Below are 26,248 nucleotides of genomic sequence, written 5' to 3'. Positions count from 1 at the left end.
TTTTTCTTCAGGTTTTTAGGTGGAAACTCTTGCCACCAGGTTGGACGCCATTTGTAGATGCAACCAACCTTCTTATTAAATAAGAAACACAGAACCAATGCAAAGAAGAAAGCCAAGAGGTCAGAGCTAAGAGCTAAAACTTTACCCTTCCTCCTGCAGTGGTCCTACCTCTCCGAACCCACTACCCCTGTCTTAATGTCTTTATATAGTGTTCCTGTTCTGCCTTCTCATTGGTTGTAAACCCAACCACATGACCGCCTCATCACGGCCTGTCTGTATAGGCCTCCAGGTTTTCCTTGCATGGTATTGAGATTAAAGGCATGTGTGTCCAATAATGGCTGTATCCCTGAACACACAGAGACTTACCCAGCTCTGCATACCAAGTGCTGGGATTACAAGTATACACCACCACTGCCCTGCTTTCCTATAGCTTGCTAATAGCTCTGACCCCTGGGCAACTTTATTTATTAACATACAAATAACATTTTAATAAAAGTAAAATATCACCATATTTCCCCTTTTCTATTTTAATAAAAAGGAAAAAAAAAGCTTATAACTAACATAAGAAAAACTATATACAAAAGTACAATAACTATATACAATATATACAAGTAATAAATACCTAAACAATGTCTAGTTCATTTGTATTTGACAAATTCAGAGAAAATAATTCCATTATCTATTCTATTGTATCTAATTCACAGTCTCTTGTATCTTAGAGAGCTCTGGCATCATCTCTGATATTACCAGTGCTGTGCAGATACCAAAGACCCTTGGGGCATTTGTCCTATGTGTTTCAACCGAAGACATGTTGAAAAGACTGAGCAGGCTACTAGAGAGAGAATGGAAAGCACAGAGATATCAGAGAGACACCAAAGGAAGGTGTGCTTTGGTCTCAGTGTAAAACAGCAAGAAATCAATGTTCCAGGGGAAGGCACTGTGATTCCTCGACAGGGGGTTGGGAGCTTCCGGAGGAGTTGGACTTGACATGGACCTCCCAGGAAGAGAGCTCAGCAGCTCCTCTGGGAAGCAATGGGCCTATCCTTCTTTGGGTTCCTAAAGAGTAGACCCAGAGTCAAGGATTTCTGATGTTTAGTTTGGCACAGCCAGGAGCTGACAGACTGCTCTGCTGGAGGTCTTCTGCTTTCCCTCTGAGTGAGGAAGGAATCAGGGGAACTATTTTAGTACCATCACTGCTCTTCATCCCCACTCCATTCCTTTAGGGATTGTTGCACTAAAAACAGGGAGGGGAAACTGCCCTGGCAAAGCCTGAGGTTCTCATACTTTATATCACAACCACTAGCAGGGCAGGAGTCACCAAGCATTGCTGTCTGCCAGGGAGTCCTAAGATGTCTGAGGTCCCAGCTGCATGGGTGGCACCCAGATCTCCAGTGTAGCCTGAGAGCTTTTAGAGGCAGTGTATTAGGACAGAGACAGTCCCTTTCCTGACAGCACAGGGTGAGGAAGTGTTGGTGAATCTGATGACTAAGTTTTGTCCTGCATGACATTTCCATCAATATGAAGGTCTGCACCATCCAGGCAGTGACTTGGGCACACAGCCCCCCCCCCCATTCCCTAAGTGCTTGTGGATAGTACCGGTTTTCCTCTGGCTCTGACAAAAGAGGACTGAAGACTCTGAAGCCAAGGTGCATTCTGTGCACCTGTGAATCAGCCCAAGGAGATTGTTTTGTGCAGGGAGGCAGAAGAAGCAGCTGACCTCTGAGACACCCCCTACCTATAAAGGGGTGGGTGAATTGATAGCCACGGAGTGGGGTGAAACTCCACTGGGCTTTTAGATCCTGCTAGGGCAGAGTCTCATCTTCCAGTCACTTCCTGAATGTGTATGCTTCTGTGTGTCAGGTTTGCCTGAGATGAAGCAGTGTGTAGGGCAGGTCCTGTCCCTTGGCTTTTGGAATCGGGTATTCCTGAGAGAGCTAATCTTGGCTAATATGGCTTGTCAGTGTAATACACCATCTAAAAGGACACAGTACACCTCATGTCACTCAATTGTTCTGGGGTCCAACAAGTACACTTCCTAACCTCATTTCCTAGAAACTTTTATTTCTCATCTAATTAACTAGAGATCTTAGGAAGGGAAGAGCCATTCCCTGGGCTGTTTTTGAAAAGTGAGTCTTGAACTCTCTACAGATAAGTAATGAAAACGTTCTAATGAGGCAGAGAGAGAGATCTCTGGTTTTGTAAGGAGGAGGTGCAGAATGGCATCCCCTGTGTCTATGGGAATGCTCCTGGAAAGGGCAACTATTGGTTAATTAGGGAAGAGCTCAGTGGCATGTGGGTGAAGGCTGTTGGCAGTGACCCTAACAGTACCTTTCCTGAACATTCTATTCTACCCTGGAGAGCCCTGAGCATCCTTTTGATGTCACCACTGTTGAAGCAACACCAACTGCCATTTGGGGCATTTGTACAGTACCTCTGGAATTCACAAAGACATATTGGTGAGACTGAGAAAACTACTTGGGAAAGAGTATGGACAGCCTAGAGAAGAGAGAGAGGCAGAAGGAAGCTGGTCATCTGTCTCAGGATAAAACATCAAGAAATAAATGTTCCAGGGAAAGGTACAGTGAGTTTTGTGTAGGGAATGTGGAGCTTCTTGGAGGAGGTAGGACTTGAGCTGGGCCTTTAGTAATGGGACTCATCAGCTGGGAGCCTCTGGGAAACATTGGGTCTATGCTGCTTCTCTAGGGTCCTAAATAGCAGACACAGAGAAGGATTTCTGGGGTTAGTTTGACAGAGATCTAGAAATTATCAAGTCTGCAGCTACTGTGCTGGGGGAGCTCCTTAATTTCATTCAGAGTGGAAACAGGGCAGCAAGAGGCACAGAATGATAGATGAGGGATCCCTGTCAGGATAGAGTGTTACTGAACTTCACCCTCAGTAGATTCCTTTATATTCCATGGATATCTGATGCTATTGACAGGTAGATTAACTCCCTTGGGCATTCACCAAGCTTCCAGCCATTCAATTCCTCTTGGAACTAGACACAGATGGTCAAGGCTTGGTGGTGCTAAGCACTATGGACCCCAGGACTTTCCTGTACCACATCAGATATGGGGTGAAGTTGTACCCCGAACCGGTACGGCTTCCAGGGCCCATGGTACTACAGTGGGTGTTGAGGCACATATCTAGCCATTGTGGTGGGGGACCTAGCTGTGGCTTATGTGCTCCAGCTTGAAGACAGCTGCCCTGTTCTTTCAGAGCTACTAAGGTTCCAAGCACTTCTTCCCCAGGCCTCTACTTGGTACTTAGTGTAAGTATTACAGCTTTAGGGGGAATGGCTTCCCCAACAGAAGTGTTACAGCTCTGCCCCAGCAGGCAAAGTTTCCTCAGTACAAATTTAACAGCTCTGTTCTGGTAGGGGGAGGTTTCCCAATGCAAGTGTTACAGCTCTACTCTGAAAGATATCCTGGAAATCAGGAGACAAGAAATTCCACAAAGTCACAGCACACAACATAACTCACACAAGATACTTATTGAGATGGAAACCCCAAGAATGTGGCTCCTCTGCTTTGGTGAAAAGCCACAGGGAACTGAGCAGAAGGCAGTCTATACAAGGGGTTTCTTGGGAGTGTGGAGCTTTCCAGTTTGGCCTGGATTTGATAAGACTTTTGTGAACTGATTGGGGGGCAAGCTCAGAGATTGATAGGATTCTGATTCATGGCCCAGGTCATGGGCTTGGAATCAAGTCAGGGTCAGAATGTTCTTTCCTTGGCCCTGGTCTCAGAGCCTTCATGGTCAAGTTCTTTCCTTGGCCCTTTTACCATTAACTTAGCATTACCTCTCCTGGCACTATGACATTCAATTATGTAAATACTCTTTTTTAATCTACCTCCAGGAATGACTGGAAAGGCATCATTTCAACTCTCCCCTCACTGAGCAGGATCTGGACATGAACAAGGTGGAGAAAATGACCAATCAGCTACAGATGATGACCTGTTAGAGGAATGAACTGCATTGAATCCTGGACCATTATACTAATAATGATTTGAACAGCAGGTAGTCATTATGCCTAGTTCTCTGTTAACTGACTTGAAACCACTGTGTCCAGCCCAGCTTTCCTCAGGGACAGGAGGATGACGTCTTTGGTGTCCTCACACACAAACTAACTTTTCTGAGTGCATCTGAGAGGCAGAACTTGATACCTGGGTGGGAGTTAGATGGGGACACAGGCTGTTCTGCTTCATGAAGAACAGAGCATGTGACCTGAATCATAGTCTGGGTATAGGGGCAGTAGTGCGTGATTGCTCATCATGCATTTCAAGATGTCTTGACAGGTGTTGACTTGTGAGAAATGCAGGGTGTTGTGAGTTTATGTTGAGTCTTTGTACTTGAACAGCAGGTGATTGTGTGCTGATGGTTCTTGGTAGAGTGTCTCATAGTAGGGATGGTGGGTATTAGGATAGTAAAGGGGGAATTATAGGAGAGAGTGAAAAAGAAAAAGGACACATCAGACGGTAACAAGGTCAAAGCCATACTGTGGATGCAATGAGAGTGAATGTGATTTGTATTATGTGTCCTTAGACACAATGGTGATATCCAAGCTGTGGTTCTGTCTAGGTAAGTGTGCCCCTCAGCTGATGAGTCAGTGAGAAAGCAATAGGCTGAGATGTCCTTGAAGACAGACAGTCTTGCAACAGGACAGTTTTTAAAAGAATGGGTAATTTAGTTCTCAGTTTGGACAGATGTTAAGAGGATTAAGGAGCTTGTGTCAAGGTTTAGTGTTTATGTACAAGAATGTTGGTAGTCTGTTGAGGATTCCCTTTGCTTCAGTGTCAGAAATGATGAACTCCTTTTATGAAGACCAGTATGTGGTTCTGTGTCAGTGTGTGTGTGTGTGTGTGTGTGTGTGTGTGTGTGTGTGTGTGTATGTGTGTGTGTGTATTTAGATGAGAGGACCTATTCAGGGAGTTGCTTCTTTCCTTCTACCATTTATGTTCTGGATTTTGAACTTAGGACATCATGTTGGGAGGCAGGCCTATTTAGCCAATTGTGTCTACATTTATTTCTTTTTTAATTACAAGCTTCATGAAAATTGGTAGAGGCTACAATTTTGAAGCATATGGGGAAACTTCTAACACCTGAAACAGTGTGAAATCATGACAAACATATAGGGTTATGATTTGGTTCAGTCATTAGAAAATTTACCACTTGTTTGTAAGGAAGCAAGCTTGAGTATCAGGAAGCAACTTAAGGCCTGATATTCATGCTAGGGTGCATCTGTGTCTGAAGGAGTCTACTGAGAGACTGGGGATGAAGACAGGAAATCCCTGGAAGTTCCCCCAGAGAGCTAGCCTGTGGGTCACATACAAGAACAAGCTGGAAATCTCACACAACCAGCACATAGAGGCACAAACACATACACAGACACATACACATGTACATACATACACATACACACACACAACATTAGACATCACTGAACTCATGATTTTGAGGTGAGTTAGCTGCTGAAAAGACTGGGAGCAAAGAAAAGGCTAGGTTCAAGGCTCTCTTGGGCTTTCATTCAACAGTAACCTTTTCGACATGATTCTGAAGAGTAAGTTCAAAGGCCAGTGTACCAGATCCTCAGCAGTAGTGAATTCCAAAGTGGAAGATAAAATGAAGCTGTCGTCTTGGAGTTTACTAACAACAGATCCTGGAATCTGGATCTCTTAACTGTACTCACGAAGGCCTGGTACTGAAGGAAATTATTGTCCTCCTGTAAATTTTGGGACAGATTTTGAGTTACAAGGACTCAGAATTACACAAAAATGCTTGTTGAACACAAAAACAGCCAGGTGGTGGTTTCAGCATTTATTTGTCAATGGATTATTTAAAAGGTAGTTTGAAAATACAAAAAAATGTGGTGGCTTCTGGGATGCTAGAGAGGGATGCTTGGAGGCAGAAATCAATTTCATGGTCTACCAAACCAACCTCTTAGGAGAGAACATCAGTCTCAATGAAATGCCAACACACTGTCATGAACAAGACAAGGCTGTGTTGCTTTAAGAGCAAGGAGGACAGATGAAATGGGACTACTAACTACATGAGCATGTAGATAGAAAACCATCCATTACTACAGTCATCACAACAAGGCATGTAGAAGAACTACCTCTCTCCCTCTCCCTGTGTGAATGTGTTGGGGTGTTATTGTTTTAATCAGGGGCTAAACTCTCCCCATGTCTTCAACATGAGAAAAAGTTGTAAGGAAAGCAGTCACCAATCATAATCATCTCTTGAAGCACAAATGTTTTGAAAATTCCTAATGTAAGGTACATCAGGAAGTCATAATAAGGATTCAGAATATTTAGTAAATGATTTTTCATATGAATGTTAAAAGGATTTTCACATTTCATAGTGAAGCAATACCTGAAAAAGGGCCAAACTGACAGCTGAAGTAAAACAAACATTAACGCTATCATTTTCATAGTTACAATTTTCTATAATTGTTATACAGTTTTCATTTACCTTTAGAAGTGGACAACATTACCAAACAGAAGTCTTTATCCAGGTAAGAATACAGTTTAAAAATACAGGAAGTAATTGTGAATCCCAAGACAAGGAAGTAATAGTGTTGAGTGTACCTTGAAGCAGACACAATACAATGTGCTCAATGCCTGCTGTGACTTAGAGTCACCACAGCCATTTTGTAAAGTGTCTATGTTATTATAACCCCTTTAGAACTAATTAGACAACTACTGTCCTGAGAGCTGGATTGTTTGGCCCCATGGTCCTGGATCTGAAGTGCATCTCCTGCCCCTCTGCACAGATTGATTTGGGACATTGTTTGTTTACTGTCCTCAAGTAAATTATAAGTGAGCAGTAAGTCCTTGTAGGTAGTGGTGCCTGAACAAGAAAATGACCTGGAAGCAATAGTGAGAGGAATACTAAATGCAGTATTTTCCCATAAGAGCAGATATCTGGTGGTTGACCAAGGATATTTGCAGAAATAAACACACATTAGAGTGATTCTAAAACATTATGGTGGCAATACACCTAAATATGTTTTAATGGGTCCAGTTAGTTATTTTAGCGATCAGGGAATCTCCCAGGTGCCTTTATCTTCAGCTTCAAAGCAGGTAAAGCTTATCTTCCCTTGGACACTCCTATTTTAGGATCATAAATGAGAGCATCTCCTCTATTTCTGTCTTTGCTTCTGTATTTAGAATAACAAGAAGTTGTGGAAATTTAGACACGTTTAATCTGTTCATCAAAATTTACATCGTGAAGAAGTGGCACTGTGGTTTTTATATGATTCCACTAAATGTATGTTTAAAAGTCTTCATCTAGTTAAATAGTATGTGTTTCCCCATGCCATTAGTTCTGGAACTGAAGATTCAAGTACCATATATTAAAATTTTAATTTCTTTTTTTTACATTATAAAATAATATACACTTACATGTCATCTATGTATATATTCTAACATTTGTCCCATTAGAAGGGTTTAATTAGACACATGCATATGCATATTAAAGGTATTTGAAAGCTATGAGTTGATAAAGGTTAGGATATCTGAAGTGTATAACCTGGAGTCCTAGCATGAGGGTGTGCATGAATTATAAGTTGCATTTTAATGATTTTTTTAATGTGAATAAATGGACAAATGGGTTTTTGTAAACAAATTTCACAGGTACAATGATATGGATAACACTAATATTTCAATCAGTGTTTATTTATAAAAGGAAAATATAAGTGAAAATAAGGTGCATTTTTACTTCTCAACCTTGGAAGAAGAGAAAGATCGATGAAGGGGGCTATTAATATTAATAATCATCTTATACAGATTTAGAATTGTTAAAACATAGTGAATCAATTTTAGTCTAAATGACAATAGCAAGGCCAAGATTTTTACTTCATGACTTTATCTTATTCTAGCTACCATTTTATACTTCTTGATATCCCAGTAATTTGTGAATAGATAAGCATATTTGAAGATATTTCATTGTTAATTATTAGTTTCTACTGTTTGCATGTCAATGCCCTGTGACTACTAAAGAATAAAGTAGTTTTGAAAACATACACCTCAAAACTAAAATATTAATTTCAGAACCAAACCAAAAAGTCAATCCTCACCCTTTCCATTGCAGAACATATCTAAAGACCCAGAAATGAAGATAAATGACAGAGAATATATTTCTGTGGACAAGAAACAGTGTCTGTTTCTTGATCAAACTACATCACAGTATTTACATCGATCGGAGCCAGCTCGCCAGAAGAGGTTAAAGAGGAGGGTTCGAAAACTTTTTGGAAGTCCGGAAGTTAAAGTTTGTCCTCAGGGAGAGCCTCTACCTAATACCTCTGAAGAGCAAACACCCCTAAAGGTAATCCCCACTGACTTGAAAAGTAACATATTTGCTTGGGAGGGGAAAGCTGCATCTGTGTGTCCATGTCTGCAGTATTGCAGATGGTGTCAGAAAAGAGGAGTCCAGCCTCAAACGTATCCTGTCCCTCCTTCACACCCTCACTTCCAGGGACACTCTTGCCAGTCACCATCTATGGTATAAGTGAAAATAAGTTAGACCATAGAAATAAAAACTCAGAAAGTAAACATACTTTTAACACAAGTCAGGAGAACTCATTAAAGCATAGAGAATAAACAATTAGACTCCTGGAGTAATTACAGTCAACATGAAAGTGAGTAACATGCTTGTGTTTTTGGAGACTTGTTCATTTTATGTGGATGAATGTTTTATCTGCATTCTGTCTGTGCACCATGTGTGTGCCCACTGCCCACAGAGGTCAGAAGAGGACATCAGATCTCCTTGAACTGGACTTACAGATGGTTGTCATCTCCCATGTGGGTGCTGTGAATCGATCCCGGGTCTTCTGCAAGAACAACAAGTGTTCTCAAGGCTGAGCCACCCATCCAGCTCCCAGAATGAATGCTGAAGATGCAAATGATTAGGGTGCAAGCCAAGATATTACAAGTGGAAATAAGTAGCCAGTCTCAGGATGCTTGCTAAGTTCCTGGGGCCCAGGCATCATCAGCTTGCTAGTTTTACAATTGAAGTCCAGAGACTATGTAGGTAGTAAGAACAGCAATAAGGAGGCTGGGCATGCTAATCCCAGCACTCGGGAGACATGGTGGGTCTTTGGGAGTTCAAGTACACTCTGGTCTCAATTTATTTGGGAGAAGGGGGAAGTAAATGTACATTTATATCATTGCAGAAGTGTGGAGGTCAAAGGATAATTTTTGAGAGTCAATTCTCTCCTCCCATCTTGTCAGTCTCAGGGATCAAATTCAGGTTGTCAATCTTTCTGGCAAGTGCCTTTATCCACTTAGCCGTCTCACTAGCCCTCTGATACACTTTGACTAAAAACATTTTTACACTAACACACAGGGGCTTGGTGCTCATGTGCTTTAACAATTGGTTCTGACTTTGGGAGATGGTTTAGCCTTTAGGACATGACCTAGCTAGCCGAAGAAGGTTGCTTGTGTTGGGTCTTAATGGCCATCACCACTTCTAGTACCAGTTCTGAGTGGTCTGCTTCCTGGTCTAACACAACGTGAGAAACAACAGACCACTGCCACAGACCAAGCTACCCTGTTTGCCCTCCACACTGTAATTGACTGAAATTCCCTGCAGCCATCAGCCTTCCTCATTTAACTAATTTCTGTCACATTTTTGTCACAGCAACTAGAAAAGAAACAGCCATCTTTTCTGTCTTAAACTCTGTTCAGAAGGTATAGAGCAAGCAGAAGAGATTGCCTTGTTTGCAGACCTTTCTTACTCCAGTTTCTGATCTCCACTGCAACTAGTTAATTGCGTTGAAGCATCTAACTTCAACATTAGGAAAGAAAGGGGCAGATTAGACACAATTATCACACCTAATGAATGAAACCGTTACTAACTGTGACTTTTATATTGTCAGAAGTCAACTTCAAATGTTCTTTCTTTTATGCCCAATTCAATTTGGTTTCCAAATTAATATTAGCTACTATATCTGATCAAATTAGTAATTGTTGGCCAAGGGAAGAATTCGCAGGAAGATAGATCTCAAGGACTTTTAAAAAGAAAAGAAATCAAACCCACCATCTGAGCCAATGATGTCTTAGGTAAGGACAGAGCAAACAACCTGTCCATTGGCAGCCATCTTGTCCTCCATCCCTGCTGACTGAAGAAGGAAGTTTTAGCATGTGTTTAGGTTATTAAAGACATCAAGTGAAAAGCTGGAGCGATGGCTCACAGGGAAAGAGCACACACTGTTCTTGCAGAGGACCCAAGTTCTGTTTCCTGCACCCATGGCAGGTGACTCACAAATTCCTGGAACTCCAGGTTCAGGGAAGGCAGCACCTCAGGCCTCCAAGGCACTTGTACTCATTCACACATACCCACATGCATACTTTTAAAAATCAATCCTAAAAATGCAAATGTATGTCAAAGACATATTTTTGTTTCATTTTTCAATCCTACAAGCAGATTTGATATTACCTCAAATTTTCAATACAGATTTAAAGTTTTTCTTAGTTAGGTTAAAAAAACCCTATAGCATAGAAACATTTGATAAACATAAACTATTAAAATCTGTAGTAACTTCAAGGAAATTTTTATTTTCAGAAATATGTTTCAACTCAAGGCCAATTTCTTTTTCTGCATAGCCTTTCTGCTTTCATTTGTATAATTTCCTGATTAGATGAAGGTGTGATCAACTTTGAGACACTAACTGGATGGTCTAAGTTATGAGCACTGTGACATGGTGGCCAGTGTGTTAGATTTGAGGAAGAGGCGTTCCTTCCTGGTGCCTTAAATATGTAGTCTCAGTTTAGGGACTCCTGCCAAGTTCAAAGAGCTTCTTCTGCCTCACATTTCAGATAGAGTGGGGTAAAATCTTTTAACACAAGGATTGCTTTGCCATGTTAAAAATCATCTAATTTATTGTTTATTAAACTTAACATATACTTAGGTGTGTTTACTTCTATCCAAAATCTGTTGTTATGTTAGTATGCACTTTGTCCCTATTCCAGGCTAATTTAAATTATTCTTGCTTCTCAATGGGAGCCTTGTGTGAATAGCTAAGCATATGTAGAGATATTTAACTGTCAAATACTAATTTGTTTATATTTTTACTATGGCTATACAGCGTGACTCTTAAGGATTAAGTCTTTTTGAAGGTAGGTACTTCCAAATAAAAGCAACAACAGAATGTCTGGTAATGAACCAATCAAACTAATCAACCATCTTCTCATCTCCAGACCCAGCAATAAAGATACTTGATAGAGAATCTATACTTCCAAGATTTCCTCCTGGGGACAAGAGTGACTATATGTTGATGGAGGAAAAGTATACACTGGGTTGGACAGCCCCATCAAACATGAAACAACAAAGGTAGTTTGTGGGCTTTCTGGAAAAACTGGATTTTATGTTGGTCTTGTAAAAGAACCACTACCTAGTACCTCTGAAGAAAAAACACACTCCATGGAAATCCCCACTAATTTGAAAAGTACTCTTCAATGTGAATATTCATGAATATTTAGGAAGCAGGTTGAGAACATGTCCACTGAGCAAAATAACAGGACTAGATTTCCCTTAGGACCCGTGACTCCCAAGCCATGGGCTTTTGGCCAGGTTTACAGTTTCAGGCATGAATTCCCACCTATGGAACAGGCCTCAAATACAATCCAAAAGTGGCAGGTTCCCCAATAATCTTTGTACCAATTTTACATCAATGTGTAGTATTGGTGTCTTTTTAAAAGCATGTGTCTTTAGTTGTATGGCCTTATAACCACTTTCTCTCTTCTATTCCAGTGATCTATGAGCTTGCTGTTGTGACAGTAGCATGCAGGATTTTTTACTATACCTCTGCACTATGACTTGGAATCATGTATTGTGACACCCGAGCACTGTACTTTTTACTTGGGATTGCTTTTGCTGTCCAGTGTTTTTTGTGCTTCTATATGAGTCTTAAGACCGCCTCACCAATTTCTGTGAGGAATGCCACTGGAATTTCAACTGGAATTGCATTGAATCTGTAGATTGCTTTTGGTAAAATAGCCATTTCTCACAATATTAAATTCTTTCCATCCATGACCATGAGAGATCTTTGTATCTTTTCATATCTTCCTCATTTTCTTTCTTCGGTGTCTTAATGTTTTCATTAACAAGGCCTCTTGCTTAGGTTTGTTCCTAGACATATTTTCTTGAGGTTATTGTGAATAGGAGTATTTCCATTATGTCTTTCTGAGCATGATATATATATAAGGCTACTCATTTTCTAAGATTACTGTTTATTGTATATGTATTATCTTATTATATTTCTGTAGTCTTATTTTTGTTGTATTTTTTCCTGGTTTTTAGTATAAGAGTACTACTGGTTTCACAGAAGCAATTTGAAAGGACTTTTTTGTGTCTGTTTTTTTTTAAATTATTTAATTAGGATTGACTGTAAGTCTTTTGAAGTCTGGTGAGATTCTGCTGTTACTCCATCTGGGCCTGGACTTTGTTTTGTCAGAAAGCTTTTTAATCATTGTTTGAATCTTTTCATTTGTTTAGCTATGTTTAGGTTGTTGATCTCATTTTGGTTTAAAATTTTGGTGGTTTGAATGAATGTGGAAATTAGACTTTCCAAGTTAGTGGAGCAGAGGTTTTAAAAATAAATTTGGCCATTTAATTTATTAGTTATTTTTACATGTATTTTTGTTTTACCTGCCTGGTGTGTCTGTGTACCACATCCATACGGTACCCATGGAGGCCAGACCAGGGCATCGATTACCCCGGGACTGGAATTACAGACTGTTGTGAGCAACCATACGGGTACTAGGAATGGAATGAAAGCCCATAACTTCTGGAAGAGCAGCCAGTGCTCTTAACTGCTGAGGCACCTCTCCATCTCCAGAACACAGGCTTTGGAAAGCATTCCTTTATTACTCTGAATTTCTTGGTGTCTGTTGTAATGTTTCCCTATTCATCTCTCTCGTTCTTTCAGTTCGTTGGGCAAAGGTTTATTAATTTATCTTCTTAAAGAACCAGTTCTTAGATTCATTGTTTCTTTCTGTTCTTTTATTTGTTTCTATTTCATTAATCTCTGAGCAGGCAGACTTCTCTCTTTGGTGGTGTGTCTGCTGTAAGATTCTAGCCTCCCTGAGATAGGGACAATGCCAGAGCTCTGGGACAGGAGGTAGGCCAGATAACCCTGGTGCATTTTCTTCTTGACTGAACCTACACCAAGCAAAGAAACTGTGAGCCATGGTCTGACCTGTGCCTATGGGTGTGAATATGGCAGAGGGGAGAGGTGGAGTTGATGAGGGGAACTCACCAGACAAAGTCACAGCCTGAGCTTCTAAAGTAAGCCTTCTGATGTGGAGATGACAGCTTTGAGGACTAGATGTGACTGTTTCCACTTCTTAATGACAGGCCAGTAATTTGTGAGTAGCTAAACATTTATGAGAACATGTAACTATTAAATTATTGTTGTCTTTTTTCTGTGTCAATATCTGGTGACTACTAAACAAAAAGATTGGCTTGAAGACGTGTACCCCACAACAGAACCAAAAATAAATGTTGAGAGTATAACCAAACAAATGTACATTCTACCTTTCCTATCTGCAGAAAGTAACTCAACCAAGACAAAACTAAACCTGACTGAGAATATAAAACTGTCCATTTCCAGCTTCCCTCTGAGGACTCAAAGAAACACTGACCCATCTAGTTGTAACACAGTATTCATTTCTTAATTAGTACTTCAGAGAAAGATTAAAGGAGAGGATGAAAGAAGATACTGAAAACTCTGAATCTGATGCTTCTGATGAAGAACCACTACCTAGTACCTCTGGAGGAACAACACACACAACACTAATTTGAAAAGTGCTCTATGTCACGATGAGGAGAAAGATGAACATGGAAAGTCTCTCTCTGGTGATGCCAAGAGTTTCCAGATGGAAGAACCCAGTCTTGAACATGCCCATTCACCTTCCTGTTCTCTTAGTCTCAGGAATACCCTTGGTAGTCTTCCAAGCTTCACACACAAATAATTTAGACAATGGAAATAACAGACCTTAAACCAACCATGGTTTTAACAGGAATGAGAATTCTAACAGTGACACAAAATTATAATAACAACAGCAGTAGTAATGAGGGCACTGGGTGTCTTTAGGGTGGAAATAATATTTGATGCATGTAAACAAAAATACAAGTAATTGGAAATTTGATATTAGTCATATTTCTAAATCTAGTAAACCCAAAGTTCAGTCAGTGGTTTACACACCTCAAAGTAGTGAGTCAGGTGACTGAAATAAAAAAGACACCATATTTCTGTAGCTAAAAATGTGTGTACAAGAACAACTGAATTTTGGAATTTTTTTCATCTCTTCTGATTTTACTTTAAATGTTTCAGAAATCTGTCTAGGTTTGCACTTTTATTTAGTGCATTGAGAATTTCATACACTGTATTTTGATCATATCCTACTGCTCTTCCCTGCCTACTCGATTTTGTGTCCTCATTTTATCTTTAAATTCCATCCAGTCAAATCTGTGTTGCAACCAACTGGATTTGGTCTACCTATGCGGGACTACATACACCCTTAAAGAAAACTGGCTCACCCTCTTCCAGCAGCAATGATTGTCAGTAACTCCTTGGCTAGGATGGGACTTCAGGTTCACCTCCCTCTTCATGCTGGGCTCCTCTCTGGCTTGAGCTCACACAGGTCTTGCACATGCTAACACGACTGCTGTTGAGGTCAGTTGTGCCACTACCCTGTTTTGTCCAGAAAACACTGCTTCCTCGTAGTTATCCACTGCTTCTGGCTCTTATAGTCTTTCTGTTTCTTCCTCTGCAGTGACACCTGAGCCTTGGGAGGGAGTATGGCAGATAGGTGTTTTGTTTAGGACTCAGCGTTCTGGCAGAGGCCAGTTGTGGGTCTCTGTCAATTACCATCTACTACAAAAAGAAGTTGCTCTGATGAGAGTTAATAGATACACAAATCTATGGACCTAATGAAAGAGACAGGCAAGTCCTTAGGAGTCAGTTCAATACTGACCTCAATGGGTATTCCAAATGAAACATGCATATGTAAATATTTATCACTAGTATCTACAAATGAGAGAAAGCATGCAGTACTGTCTTTTTGGGTCTGGTTACCTCACTTGGAATGGCTGTTTCTAGCTCCATCCATTTACCTGTGAACTTATGACTTTACTTTTATCAACTAATTAAAATTCCCCTGTGTAAATATACCACATTTTCATTTCCTTTTCACCAGTTAATGGATAACATCTAGGTTGTTTACCTTCTTCTCGCAATTGGGAATAAGGCAGCAAATGAACATGGATGAGTGAGTGTCTCTGTAGTGAGATAGAGAACCCTTGGGTTTATTCCCAGGAGGAGTATAGCTGGTTCACATGGTAGATTTATTTCTAGCTTTTTGACAAAGGAACAGCTGCAACTGATTTCTACAGTTGGCTGTACCAGTTTGCACTCCTACCAGCTGTGAAAACCTTTCCACATATCCCTGACAGCATTTGTTTTCATTTTTAAAACCTTATCCATTCAGACTAGGGTAAGATAAAATCTCAGAACAGTTTTACCTTGTATTTTTCTGATGGCTAAGGATAATCAAACATTTAAAAAAATTTATCTGCCATTAGGTTTACATGTTTTGGGAACTATCTGTTTAGTTCCATTGCTGTGGATATCGCTCTGTATGCTATGAATGTGTTGCTCTGACTGGTTAATAAATAAAGTGCTGATGGGCCAGTAGCCAGGTAGGAAGTATAGGCAGGACAAGCAGAGAAAAGAATTCTGGAAGAGTCATGAGTCACCAGTCAGACATAGAGGAAGAAAGATGTAAAGATACCAGTAAGCCACAAGCCACAAGGCAAGGTATAGATTTATAGAAATGGGTTAATTTTACTTTAAGATCTAGCTAACAAGAAGCCTGAGCTTTTAGTCCAAACAGTTTTAATTAACATAGGCGTCTGTGTATTTACTTGGGTCTGAGTGGCTGCAGGAGCCCAGTGGACACAGGAAAATTTCTGGCTACATTCCAAGCCCCATTTTTTAAATTGGGTTGTCATTTTTCTTTTTTTTAGACACAGTTTCTCTGTGTAGCCCTGGCTATCCTGGAACTTGCTTTGTATACCAGGCTGACCTCGAACTCACAGAGATCATCTGCCTCTGCCTCCCACGTGCTGGATTTAAAGGCATGCACCACCAATGTCCAATTGGGTTGCTCTTTTGCTTGATATTTGTTTATATAGTTAGTTAGTTAGTTAGTTAGTTAGTTAGTTTGTTAGTTTTAATATTCTAGGCAACAACCTTCTGTCAGCTGTATAGCTAGTAAAGATTTTTCCCATTCGGTAGCCTGCCTCTTTCTTCAATGATGGTGTCCTTTGCTTGACAGAAGCTTTTCGTTTTCATATGGTCAGTGTTGGAATACTTTCCTAGTATGAGACAGTAGGTTTGAATCCAACACTTAAAAAGTTCTTGCACTTCATTTGTACTATAATCATATTCCCATTAAAGCATATAGTGCTAGTAGGCAGGTTATGCATTACTCTCAAACATATTTCATCCCTTCCTTTATTCTCTTGCCTTAAATGAGCACATCACTTGGTAGATTTATTATTATATTTGCAATCCAAATAAATCACATCTTAACTTTCCTTCATAAACCATTGCATGTTTATTTCTTACTCGTATTTTGCCTAAAATTTATCTAAAAACATTTTATAAGACATATATTCTTTACATATTAACTATAGAACTTTCTTTTGTTTGTTTTTTGAGGCAGGGTTTTTCTGTAGCTTTGGCTGTCCTGGAACTTGCTCTATAGACTATGCTGGATTCAAACTCGCAGATATCCACCTGCCTCTGCCTTCCAAGTGCTGGGATTAACGGCATGGGCCACCAACCCCTGGCATAAAACTTTTTTAAAGGACTTTATTAAGAAATTTCTATTTGGTTGGTGGTGGCACAAGCCTTTAATCCCAGCATTCAGGAGGCAGAGCCAGGCAGATCTCTGTGAGTCTGAGGCCAGCTTGGTCTACAGAGCGAGATCCAGAACAGGCACCAAAACTACACAGAGAAACTCTGTCTTGAAAAACCACACACACAAAAAAATTTCTTATTCATTTTACATACCAACCACAGATCCTCTTCTCTTCTCTCCTCCCCTTCCCCCAGCCTCCCCACCACCCCACCACCCCATTCCCTCCTCCAAAAAAGTAAGGCCTCACATGGGAAGTCAGCAAAGCCTGATAGATTCAGTTGAGGCAGGTCCAAGACCCTCCCTCTGCATCAAGGCTGTGCAAGGTGTCTCACCATAGGTAATAGACTCCAAAAAGCCAGCTTATGCACCAAGGATGGATCCTGATCCTATTGCCAGGGGGCCCCTTAAGCAGACCAAGCTACTCAACTGTCTTGCTTATGTAGAGGGCCTAGTCTAGTCCCATGGAGGTTCCACAGCTTTTGGTCTAAAGTTCATGAGTTCCCACTAGCTTGGTTCGGTTGTCTCTGTAGTTTTCCCCATCACAATCTTGATGCCCCTTGCTCAGAGCATCCCTTCCCTCTATTCAACTGGACTCCTGGAGCTACACCTGGTGCTGGACTGTGGATATCTGCATCTGCTTCCATTAGTTACTGGATGAAGGCTCTATGATGACAGTTAGGGTGTTTGCCAATCTGATTACCTGAGTAAGCCAGCTCAGGCACCTTCTCCACTATTGCTAGTAGTCTAAGCTAGGGTCATCCTTGCAGATTACTAGGAACATCCCTAGCATCCAATTTCTCCCTATCCCCATGATGTCTCCCTCTATCAAGGTATCTCTTTCATTGCTCTCCCACTCCATCCCTTTTCCAGCTTGACCAAACTGTTTCCCTATGTTCTCATCTCCTATCCCCTATCCTTTATCATCCCCCCAACCCCAGTTTACTCATTGAGATATCCTCTGTTTCCCCTTCCCAAGGTGATCCATTCATCCCTCTTAGGGTCCTCCCTGTTTCCTAGCTTCTCTGGAGCTGTGGGTTTTAGTCTGATTATCCTTTACATCTAGTATCCACTTATGAGTGAGTACATACCATGTTTGTCTTTCTGAGTCTAGGTTATCTCACTCAGGATGGTATTTTCTAGTTCTATCCATAGCCATGTGGCAAAACACAGATTAACAGAAATAGGTTCATTCAAGTCGAAAGAGCTAACTAGCAAGAAGCCTGATCCATAGATCAAACAGTTTGTAATTAATATTAAGCCTCTTCAGGTTATTTGTGTACAGGCAGGCAGGAGGGATTAATCTGTCTACAGCAGATAGCTCTGGTGTTTCTAATTTCTTTACTTTAAACGTTTTATTGATTCTCTGTTGGCTTCACATCATGCATCCCAATCCCACTTTCCCCCAACACATTCCCTAACACCTGAGCTCTGCCCTTGAAACTCCCCCGAAAACAAAAGAAAATTTAAAAGAAAAACTGGAAGCCTTAGTCCTTAGGTTATTTCAGTAGATAAGACTTGTAGATTTATAGTCACCTATGCTTGTCATCTCTATAGTTACGTTAGTCAGGTTATACAGATTTACAGATACATAGGTCAGATGGACAGGTAATCTTCAAACACTTCATAGACCTAGAGAATATGGCATTTAAATAACTTAGAATTCTGTTGATGCGAGACACAATTGCTCCTGGCTGCACCAATTTGATCCCGAGAGAATGTTGGGCTTCTAGACATTTCCATTTGGAAGTTTGTCTTCTTGGCACAAAATGGCCTACTGGGCAAAGAACTGCCCTTGCCTCGACAGCTGACAGAACAAATGCAATGCTATCCTTTCTGGACAAGCGGGACACAAGGAAAGCGACCACTGTACTCTGCCAAGACAGGGTAAGATGGTCTTTCAGAATTCCTGCTTCTGAAAATGGTCTGTCAGATACTTTAGGCCTGTAGCCAATTTGAATGCACCAACAATGCTGAGAAACATTAGGTGATTGTCCAGGCTGCCAGCTGTCTCGGTCTACTCTCGCAAGATTCCCGAAAGTTGCTTGCATCCATCTACCATTTCTCAGGTACCATTATATTCCTTCTCAGGTCTTTGATGGGATTGAAGACTAGCAGTTATAGTTACAACTTAGTAGATAGAACATATTAAGTATTAGATTCAGGTTCTTTAGGGTAGGACACCTTTTGGAATGATCTTTGTAACATGCCATTTATCTATGCTCTATACTTCTCTGGATTTTAATATGTGTTTCTTGCTTGATATTGTTTGCATTGGTTGTAGTTCCATCTTATATAGGTCATTATCCCTCATTATTCCTGGACAATATTTGATAACCATTCCTTTGTATATAGTCTTGTATTAGGTTAGAACTTTCTTATTTAGACAAAAAGGGGGAGATGTAGTGGGTAGCCATTCCAGCTTTGTTCTGGAAGTTCCAACCCCCATTGAGACTTCGGCAACTGTCACGCCTACAAGGCTGGGCCAAGGGAGGCGCCTGGGGACCCGAGATCTGGATCGGCGAACGCTCGCTTGGTTCCAGGACGCTGGATGGTGGAGGTAGACAGAGGAGAGCTCCAGAGAACACCGCTGGACTGTGATACACCTTCCCCAGACCCCGCGACCTACCTATCCCTTAATTTGTAAGTTACGCCATTAAATAAATCTCCTTTTAACTACGTGGAGTGGCCTAAATAATTTCACCAATACCTATCCCCTATCCTTTATCATCCCCCCAACCCCAGTTTACTCATTGAGATATCCTCTGTTTCCCCTTCCCAAGGTGATCCATTCATCCCTCTTAGGGTCCTCCCTGTTTCCTAGCTTCTCTGGAGCTGTGGGTTTTAGTCTGATTATCCTTTACATCTAGTATCCACTTATGAGTGAGTACATACCATGTTTGTCTTTCTGAGTCTAGGTTATCTCACTCAGGATGGTATTTTCTAGTTCTATCCATAGCCATGTGGCAAAACACAGATTAACAGAAATAGGTTCATTCAAGTCGAAAGAGCTAACTAGCAAGAAGCCTGATCCATAGATCAAACAGTTTGTAATTAATATTAAGCCTCTTCAGGTTATTTGTGTACAGGCAGGCAGGAGGGATTAATCTGTCTACAGCAGATAGCTCTGGTGTTTCTAATTTCTTTACTTTAAACGTTTTATTGATTCTCTGTTGGCTTCACATCATGCATCCCAATCCCACTTTCCCCCAACACATTCCCTAACACCTGAGCTCTGCCCTTGAAACTCCCCCGAAAACAAAAGAAAATTTAAAAGAAAAACTGAAAACCCAAAATTAAAAACAAACAATAGTCTTGGAGAGGAGACTTTAGTCACACAGTAAGTCACACAGTGTACTCTTTAGTCCATACTTCTTTTCATGTAAGTGCTCCTGGCCTCTCTGGCTTCTCTACACTATAGATAATGGACCTTCACTTGTACTCTTCTTGGATATCCTATTGATGCCTTGAGTCATGGACATCCTGCAGCTTTGGATAGATGTGTCCCGGCCTTTCACATACTCCAGCAGTTCATAGATGAAGACGATGCTAGGGTGGGATAACTCAGCCCAGGTTCTGGTCTGGATGGTAACAGTTTGGTTAGCTCACCTCCTTTCCTCACCTCACCACCCAGGCAAGCTCTCCAGCACTGTCTCAGCTAGCTCATCCCATGCAGCAGGCAGAATAGAGAGAGGCCAGTTTTCCTGCTCTCATGCCCTCCCTTCTGACTTACTCACCCTTGGACCACAAGACACAGCTCTGCTGTTTTGTCCAGGTGAGGTGCCGAGCCCACAATCCCAATTGCTGCAGTTGGTGAGAGGCTGCCCCAGCTCTCCTGTTCTTATTCCCCAGAGGCCAACTCTCCCACCAGCTGCAGGTAGCATATGCTTAGGTGGGACAGGTATCTTCCTCTCACCCTGAACAACACAAGGTGGAAGAAGGAGGTGGACTCAGTTCTTTTGCTATCACAACCTCAGGGACAGCTCACTGGACCACCACTAACAAGGTACTCTCTAATGTGCTGCTCGGTCCAGGTACAGGACCCACTCACCCGACTGCTACAGTTGGTGAGGGGCAGGTCCAGCTCCTCCAGTGCTGCAGCTTGTGAAGGGTGATGTTAATTCTGTGTTAACCTACCCTGTCTTTGGAGGTAGCAGAAGCCACTGACATCAACACAGACAAGGCTGTTGCAGGGCAACAGATACAGGCATGTCTTTTGAAAGCAACCTAGGCCTGGAGGAAACCAGGGTCTCTAGTGCCAGCATTGGCCACTCAGATTTGTATGGCCCCAGCATAAGCACAGCCCTTGGACACTAACATGGACCTAGATGGAAGCCTAGACTTCTACCTCCCTGTGTGTGGTCTTTGTTGGCAACACAGGCCATGGACATGAACACAGATCCTGGGTGTCTTTGCAACATCGACCCAGACATGATTCTAGACTGCAGCCCAGTCCTGGATGTAACCGTGGGCCTGGTTGGCAGTGTAGGTCACTCAGAATGGATTAGCCGCAGCAGCACCATGAGCTCAGGTAGTGGCCCAGATTCCAGGCATCTGCACTGTCTTTGATGGCCACAGGAGCCTGAGACATCAAACAGACCCTGGCTGTTCCAGGGCCATGGACCCAGACACACCCCTCAGCAGCAGCCCTGGCCCAGATGTCATTATGGTCCTAGGTGGCAGCACAGGCTTCTAAGACACACGTGCTCTTTTGGGGGGCATATCCTCTTGACAACAACATTTTCATAGGTGGTGGCCCAGACTGCAGGTGGCTGCAAGGCCCTCACTGGTAAAAGGAGATATGGATATCAATATAGACCTCCACAGCTTCCTCAGGGCCATGGACAGGACATGGCCCTTGGCAGTAGCCCAGGAAAGGACATTATTATAGCCCCACAGGTGGCAAGCATGCCATGGATTTATTTAACGCTCCCTTAATCAATGTTTTCATTTCCTGAGAGGCTTTAGAGCAATACTGTTATGTTTCTCATTAATTGGGTACTCATGATCATTTCAGGAAATGTATATACAGAATAATATCTTTGATGGAGAGCTAAATATATGGACACAAAGATACAGTATCAATAGTTTTCCCAACATACAATGGATATCCACATCCTAAGCCCTGTGTAGACCTGGCTGACTGGGAACTCAGTATATAGCAAAAGCAAGGCCCATAAGAGTGTTCTGATGATACAGGAGTTTTTGGGGCTGCTGGAGTGAGACAACAAACCTGACCAAAGAAATTGTTTCTAAGACGAAAGAGTTCAAAATCACTTTATTATTAATAAAAATACAGTTATTTTACTAAATAGGGTCTTAAATAGATCAGTCAACATAAAAAGTGAACAGCCTTAGCAAAATATCAAAACAACAAGAACAAACGAAAGAACAAATAAATAGCAAAAGCTCAATCTATAACAAAGAAAACCCAAAAGACCAAAGCAAAGAAAACCCAACCAAAAACCAAACAAAACAATTAAGGTCAGCAGCCTTCTCTTGCTGCAATTTTAGAAGCACAGACCTACAGCCTGTGGCTGGGCTTGGAAACATGGTAGGAAGGCAGACAACTTCAACACTCAACTGGAGAATGAAACATGATGCTTTTGGGTGTGGTCTGTCAGGAACAGCTTGACATCAACACAATCATCCATGACACATTTCACACTGCATAGGGAGGGCTAGTGAAGTCAGTAAGCTTGCCAAAGCCATCAGCATTAAACTGACAGAAATAGTCTTGCTCACCAACATCTCTACCCTCCATGTTGTAGTACCCCTCACAGTGGCCACTTGCTATTGAATGTCAGGGTTCTCAGTAATTCTTGGCTCATGTTTTCTGTATCTCAAGCTCATTTTTGATGCTTTCTTTTCTTTAGGAAGACTAAGTCAGCAGACCCATAGATCTGATTGGGGCTGGATCACCTGGAAGACAGCTGGTATTTTCTTCACTGGTGAGTTCACAGCTCTAAAGGAGTGTCTTCTGAGGAGGAGGCCTTGATCTCAGAGTATAGAATGTCATGGGTTCAAGGCATCTGTGGTTTTTGGCCTCCTCAGTTTTCCCAATATCTGCTATATGAGAAGGAAAGGCAATCAGACCCAGAAGCAGCCTGGTTGGGCCACAGGCCAGAACAAAATCAAGGCCTATTCACACTAGAAGCCAAGGTCAAGAGCCCCCAGTCTCCCACCAACACCATGTTTTCTGGGGATGGGATGCAAGGGTGGCTCACTTGCCTGTGAGACTTAGTGCTCCTGCTGCAGCAGCTCTGTCTGCAGGAGGCTCTCATCCTGGGCTGTGGCCTGTTCAAACTCAGACTGGAGATTTTCTGACCTAGAGGAGGAAGGCAGTTAGGGAACAGGCCTGGTGGGGACCTACCATATTAGCTGTTGAGCCTGAACCAGCTCTAGTCAGCTGGACAATCCAGCATGACCTTTCAGCTGAGGTCATTTCCTGCACTCCCCAAGGGAGAAGGATCAGAGTGCTCCTGGGCCTTGATTGTTTCCTCAGATTTTAAAATCTGCTAGAAGATGAGCTGAGAAATACACTGTACTGGGCAAGAAAATACAGCACATTTCTCCAGTTGTCTAGATATATTACTTTGAGAAAAAAATGTAGTAATGACTGAATAACAGTTCAGGGCAGCTATACATGGCCCTGATTAGATACAGGTAAATGTGAGCAACCTTGGAAATTGAATGTAGACCCTCTAGGTGAGCCTACAAAAGAAAAGCAGGGAAGGATCTGATTATTACTAAAGAACAGAATCCTCCCTCAGTTCAATCCTCAACTCCTAAATCTTCTTACAACAGAAAAATCTTTTCACAGGAAACAGATACACACTGCAGAGAACCTGGAATCTGCAGGAGTGTGCTGCATGCAGATCTGTGCAAAGGTAATACCTTCTCTCTAAAGGTAATGTTCTGGAAGGAAAATAAAGTGGTAGGAGCACACACTGTCCTCCATCACTAACCCTCCTCCTGCTAGGCTGAGGACAGCCATAGGGAGATTTGTGGGGAGACACAGGCGAAACTGAGAAGATTCCAGAGAACTCAGTTGGGAGTAAGGGGTATACAACCCCAGAAACACTAAAGATCAAACATAGTGTTTCCTGGAGATGTTCTTGTTGACTGGGCCAGTACAATATCCTGAGATGTTCTTTCCTTGGCTGTGGCTGGGAGCTATTCAGATGGTGGGAATCCCAAAAGGACAGAGATCCGGGGACAGGTGACCTACATGGTTCTAACCACTCCTGCCAGCTTGGGCTCCTAACTCATCTCAGAGACACTGAAGTGATGTTGCAGCTTTTCTGCCAAGTCCCCTTGCTGGGTGACCAGCTCCTTCTGCTTCAGCAGGTCCTTCGGTCTTTCATCCAGGCTCTCTTGCTCCTGTTCATTAGAAGACTGTGTTCTCAGTGGTGGCTTGCTCACCATATGCACACAAACTCATGAACACACACAAGTACATGTGTGCACACATACAAGCACACACTAATGCACTAACATGTTTAGCTTCACAGTTAATATTAACATAAGGAGCAACCACCAGGGATACTAACGAAAAGAAGGTAAACCTGTTGGGTGAGAGAAGAACACAGAGGGCATGAGAGATAGGCAGTTCAGTCACTGAAGTGTCTATCCTATAAACTAATGCATAGACAGGTGGCCCTCTGGGGTCCTCGCTCTTTAACTAACCCTGCTTAAGAAGTTCCCCAGACTGTGCAGTATAGGAATGTTCCCCAGCAAAGGAGTACTGGATGGTCGTGGACTACCCCACTGGTCTTGTTCACTGTTTCCCAGTTGCCCCCAAAGTGAGCAACTACCTTTAAAGGGGCTCCCTTTACCACAGGTTGCCTCACTTTGGGAAGCAAAGAGCTCAGGAAACTAGAAAATCTCCATAACCAGGATCCAAAAGAAAAAGTTCCTTCCTGTGAGGTGTTTGTGCCAGGGATATGTTTGAGTAACAAATGGCTGACTAAGTCAGTGCCAAATGATTTTATGTATTATTTCATGCTGAACAATATTCCATGGAAGAGCCTGACCACAGTGTCCTATTCCACTCAGTAAATGATGGGCATCACGAGGCTGCTCCCAGGAGTGCTGATAAAACCCTGATGTTCCCTAGCTTCTCTGTAGACACCTACTTCATGTTCTGGAATCCCTGTGTCACCTGGGGATTGCAGTTTAACTTTCTGAGACCTGTGTGTGGCTTTGCTCTGTGCTACACTATTTTACACTACAGGCAATGTCTGAGGGTCCTCATTTCTCCAAACCCTCCATGAGGCTGATTTTAACTCAGAGTAAACAACTTTGAAGAAAAGCAGTTACTGAGTGCTATAGACACAGCACATGGCGAGTGCTTTAGACCCTCAGGAGCCTAAGTGGGATTCACTGAGACAGCCCCATTCTCACACCACAGCATGGCTAGGGGACTTCTGCCAGACTGAGATGCAGCTGGAAGCACACTGCAAGTCAGAATCTCTCAAGGACTAACATGCAGGCTGAGCTCCAAGGTCAAGGTTAACTGAGCCAAGGTTAGACAAAGGGGGAAAGCAAGTGGTAGCAGGCAATGTGGATGAGGACAAAACAGGATATAGAGAAGACACAGCAAGTCACCTGACCATTGAGTGTGCAGTCACCATTCACCCAGAGCAGACAAGGACACAAACCCTCAGCCAGGCTATCCTATCTCTCAGACACCTTGATATGCCACAGTGGCCTCCTCCCAAACTTCATGTACCACATTCCTTTGGTTTGCTCCAAGAATTTCTGGGCAGATAAATATTTTTGCCTCTACAAATACCTGAATACCACTGAGTTTCAGTGGTTCTTGTGTCCCTCTGTTCTAGTGACCTACGTTGACATGCAGAAAGATGGGCAGCAGCATGCAATATTTGATGGATGGCAAGTGAGGGGGCACAGTACTTTTTCAACAAAGTTGGTCCCATCATCATTAAAGATGAGTAAGTGAACATACAAATATGCAGAAATACACACATACACACACACACACACACACACACACGCACGCACACACTCAGGGAGGTTAAACTCCACGCATAGAAACAGGCTTGCACCTATAAGTACCTGTATTCACAAACACACAAATACTTACCCCTATACATACAGGAAACATGGACACACACACACACACATACATATACAGTCACCCACACATGGTCACATACACACACACAAAGGAACAATAGTGTGCAAGCAATAGACAGTATTCACATACAAACACACACATAGAAGTTCACACACACATACACACAGAGATGCACAGAAAAACACAACACACCACATATCACACCCCCAACACACACACACACACA

At 42.1% G+C, this 26,248-nt stretch overlaps 1 protein-coding gene and 3 long non-coding RNA genes across 10 annotated transcripts in view; 1 reads left to right on the top strand and 3 right to left on the bottom strand.

Annotated features, from left to right (window-relative positions):
• The window catches only part of LOC131901450 (disks large homolog 5-like), a 122,809-nt gene that overhangs the window by 56,584 nt on the left and 39,977 nt on the right, over positions 1 to 26,248 (bottom strand). The window contains exon 2 of one of the 7 annotated variants that reach the window (XR_009376573.1): positions 23,147 to 23,247. The exons of the other annotated variants lie outside the window; for them this stretch is intronic. The gene's annotated coding sequence lies outside the window, so the exon portion shown is untranslated. The remainder of the gene's footprint in view (positions 1 to 23,146; positions 23,248 to 26,248) is intronic. 7 annotated transcript variants of the gene reach the window in all.
• Positions 2,482 to 23,810, top strand: LOC131901455 (uncharacterized). The gene is made up of 6 exons (XR_009376592.1): positions 2,482 to 2,576; positions 3,854 to 4,014; positions 8,086 to 8,319; positions 11,193 to 11,325; positions 22,796 to 22,870; positions 23,743 to 23,810. It is a non-coding gene; the product is annotated as an uncharacterized LOC131901455 (long non-coding RNA).
• Positions 12,257 to 22,984, bottom strand: LOC131901456 (uncharacterized). The gene is made up of 3 exons (XR_009376593.1): positions 22,842 to 22,984; positions 13,253 to 13,369; positions 12,257 to 13,155 (listed from the first exon to the last, which is right to left on the bottom strand). It is a non-coding gene; the product is annotated as an uncharacterized LOC131901456 (long non-coding RNA).
• Positions 20,275 to 22,067, bottom strand: LOC131901462 (uncharacterized). Its single transcript, XR_009376598.1, has 2 exons — positions 20,657 to 22,067; positions 20,275 to 20,500 (listed from the first exon to the last, which is right to left on the bottom strand). It is a non-coding gene; the product is annotated as an uncharacterized LOC131901462 (long non-coding RNA).

Source organism: Peromyscus eremicus, unplaced genomic scaffold (assembly GCF_949786415.1).
Source record: "Peromyscus eremicus unplaced genomic scaffold, PerEre_H2_v1 PerEre#2#unplaced_83, whole genome shotgun sequence".
Lineage (NCBI taxonomy): Eukaryota > Metazoa > Chordata > Mammalia > Rodentia > Cricetidae > Peromyscus > Peromyscus eremicus.
This window is presented reverse-complemented; position numbering and strand designations above follow the sequence as displayed.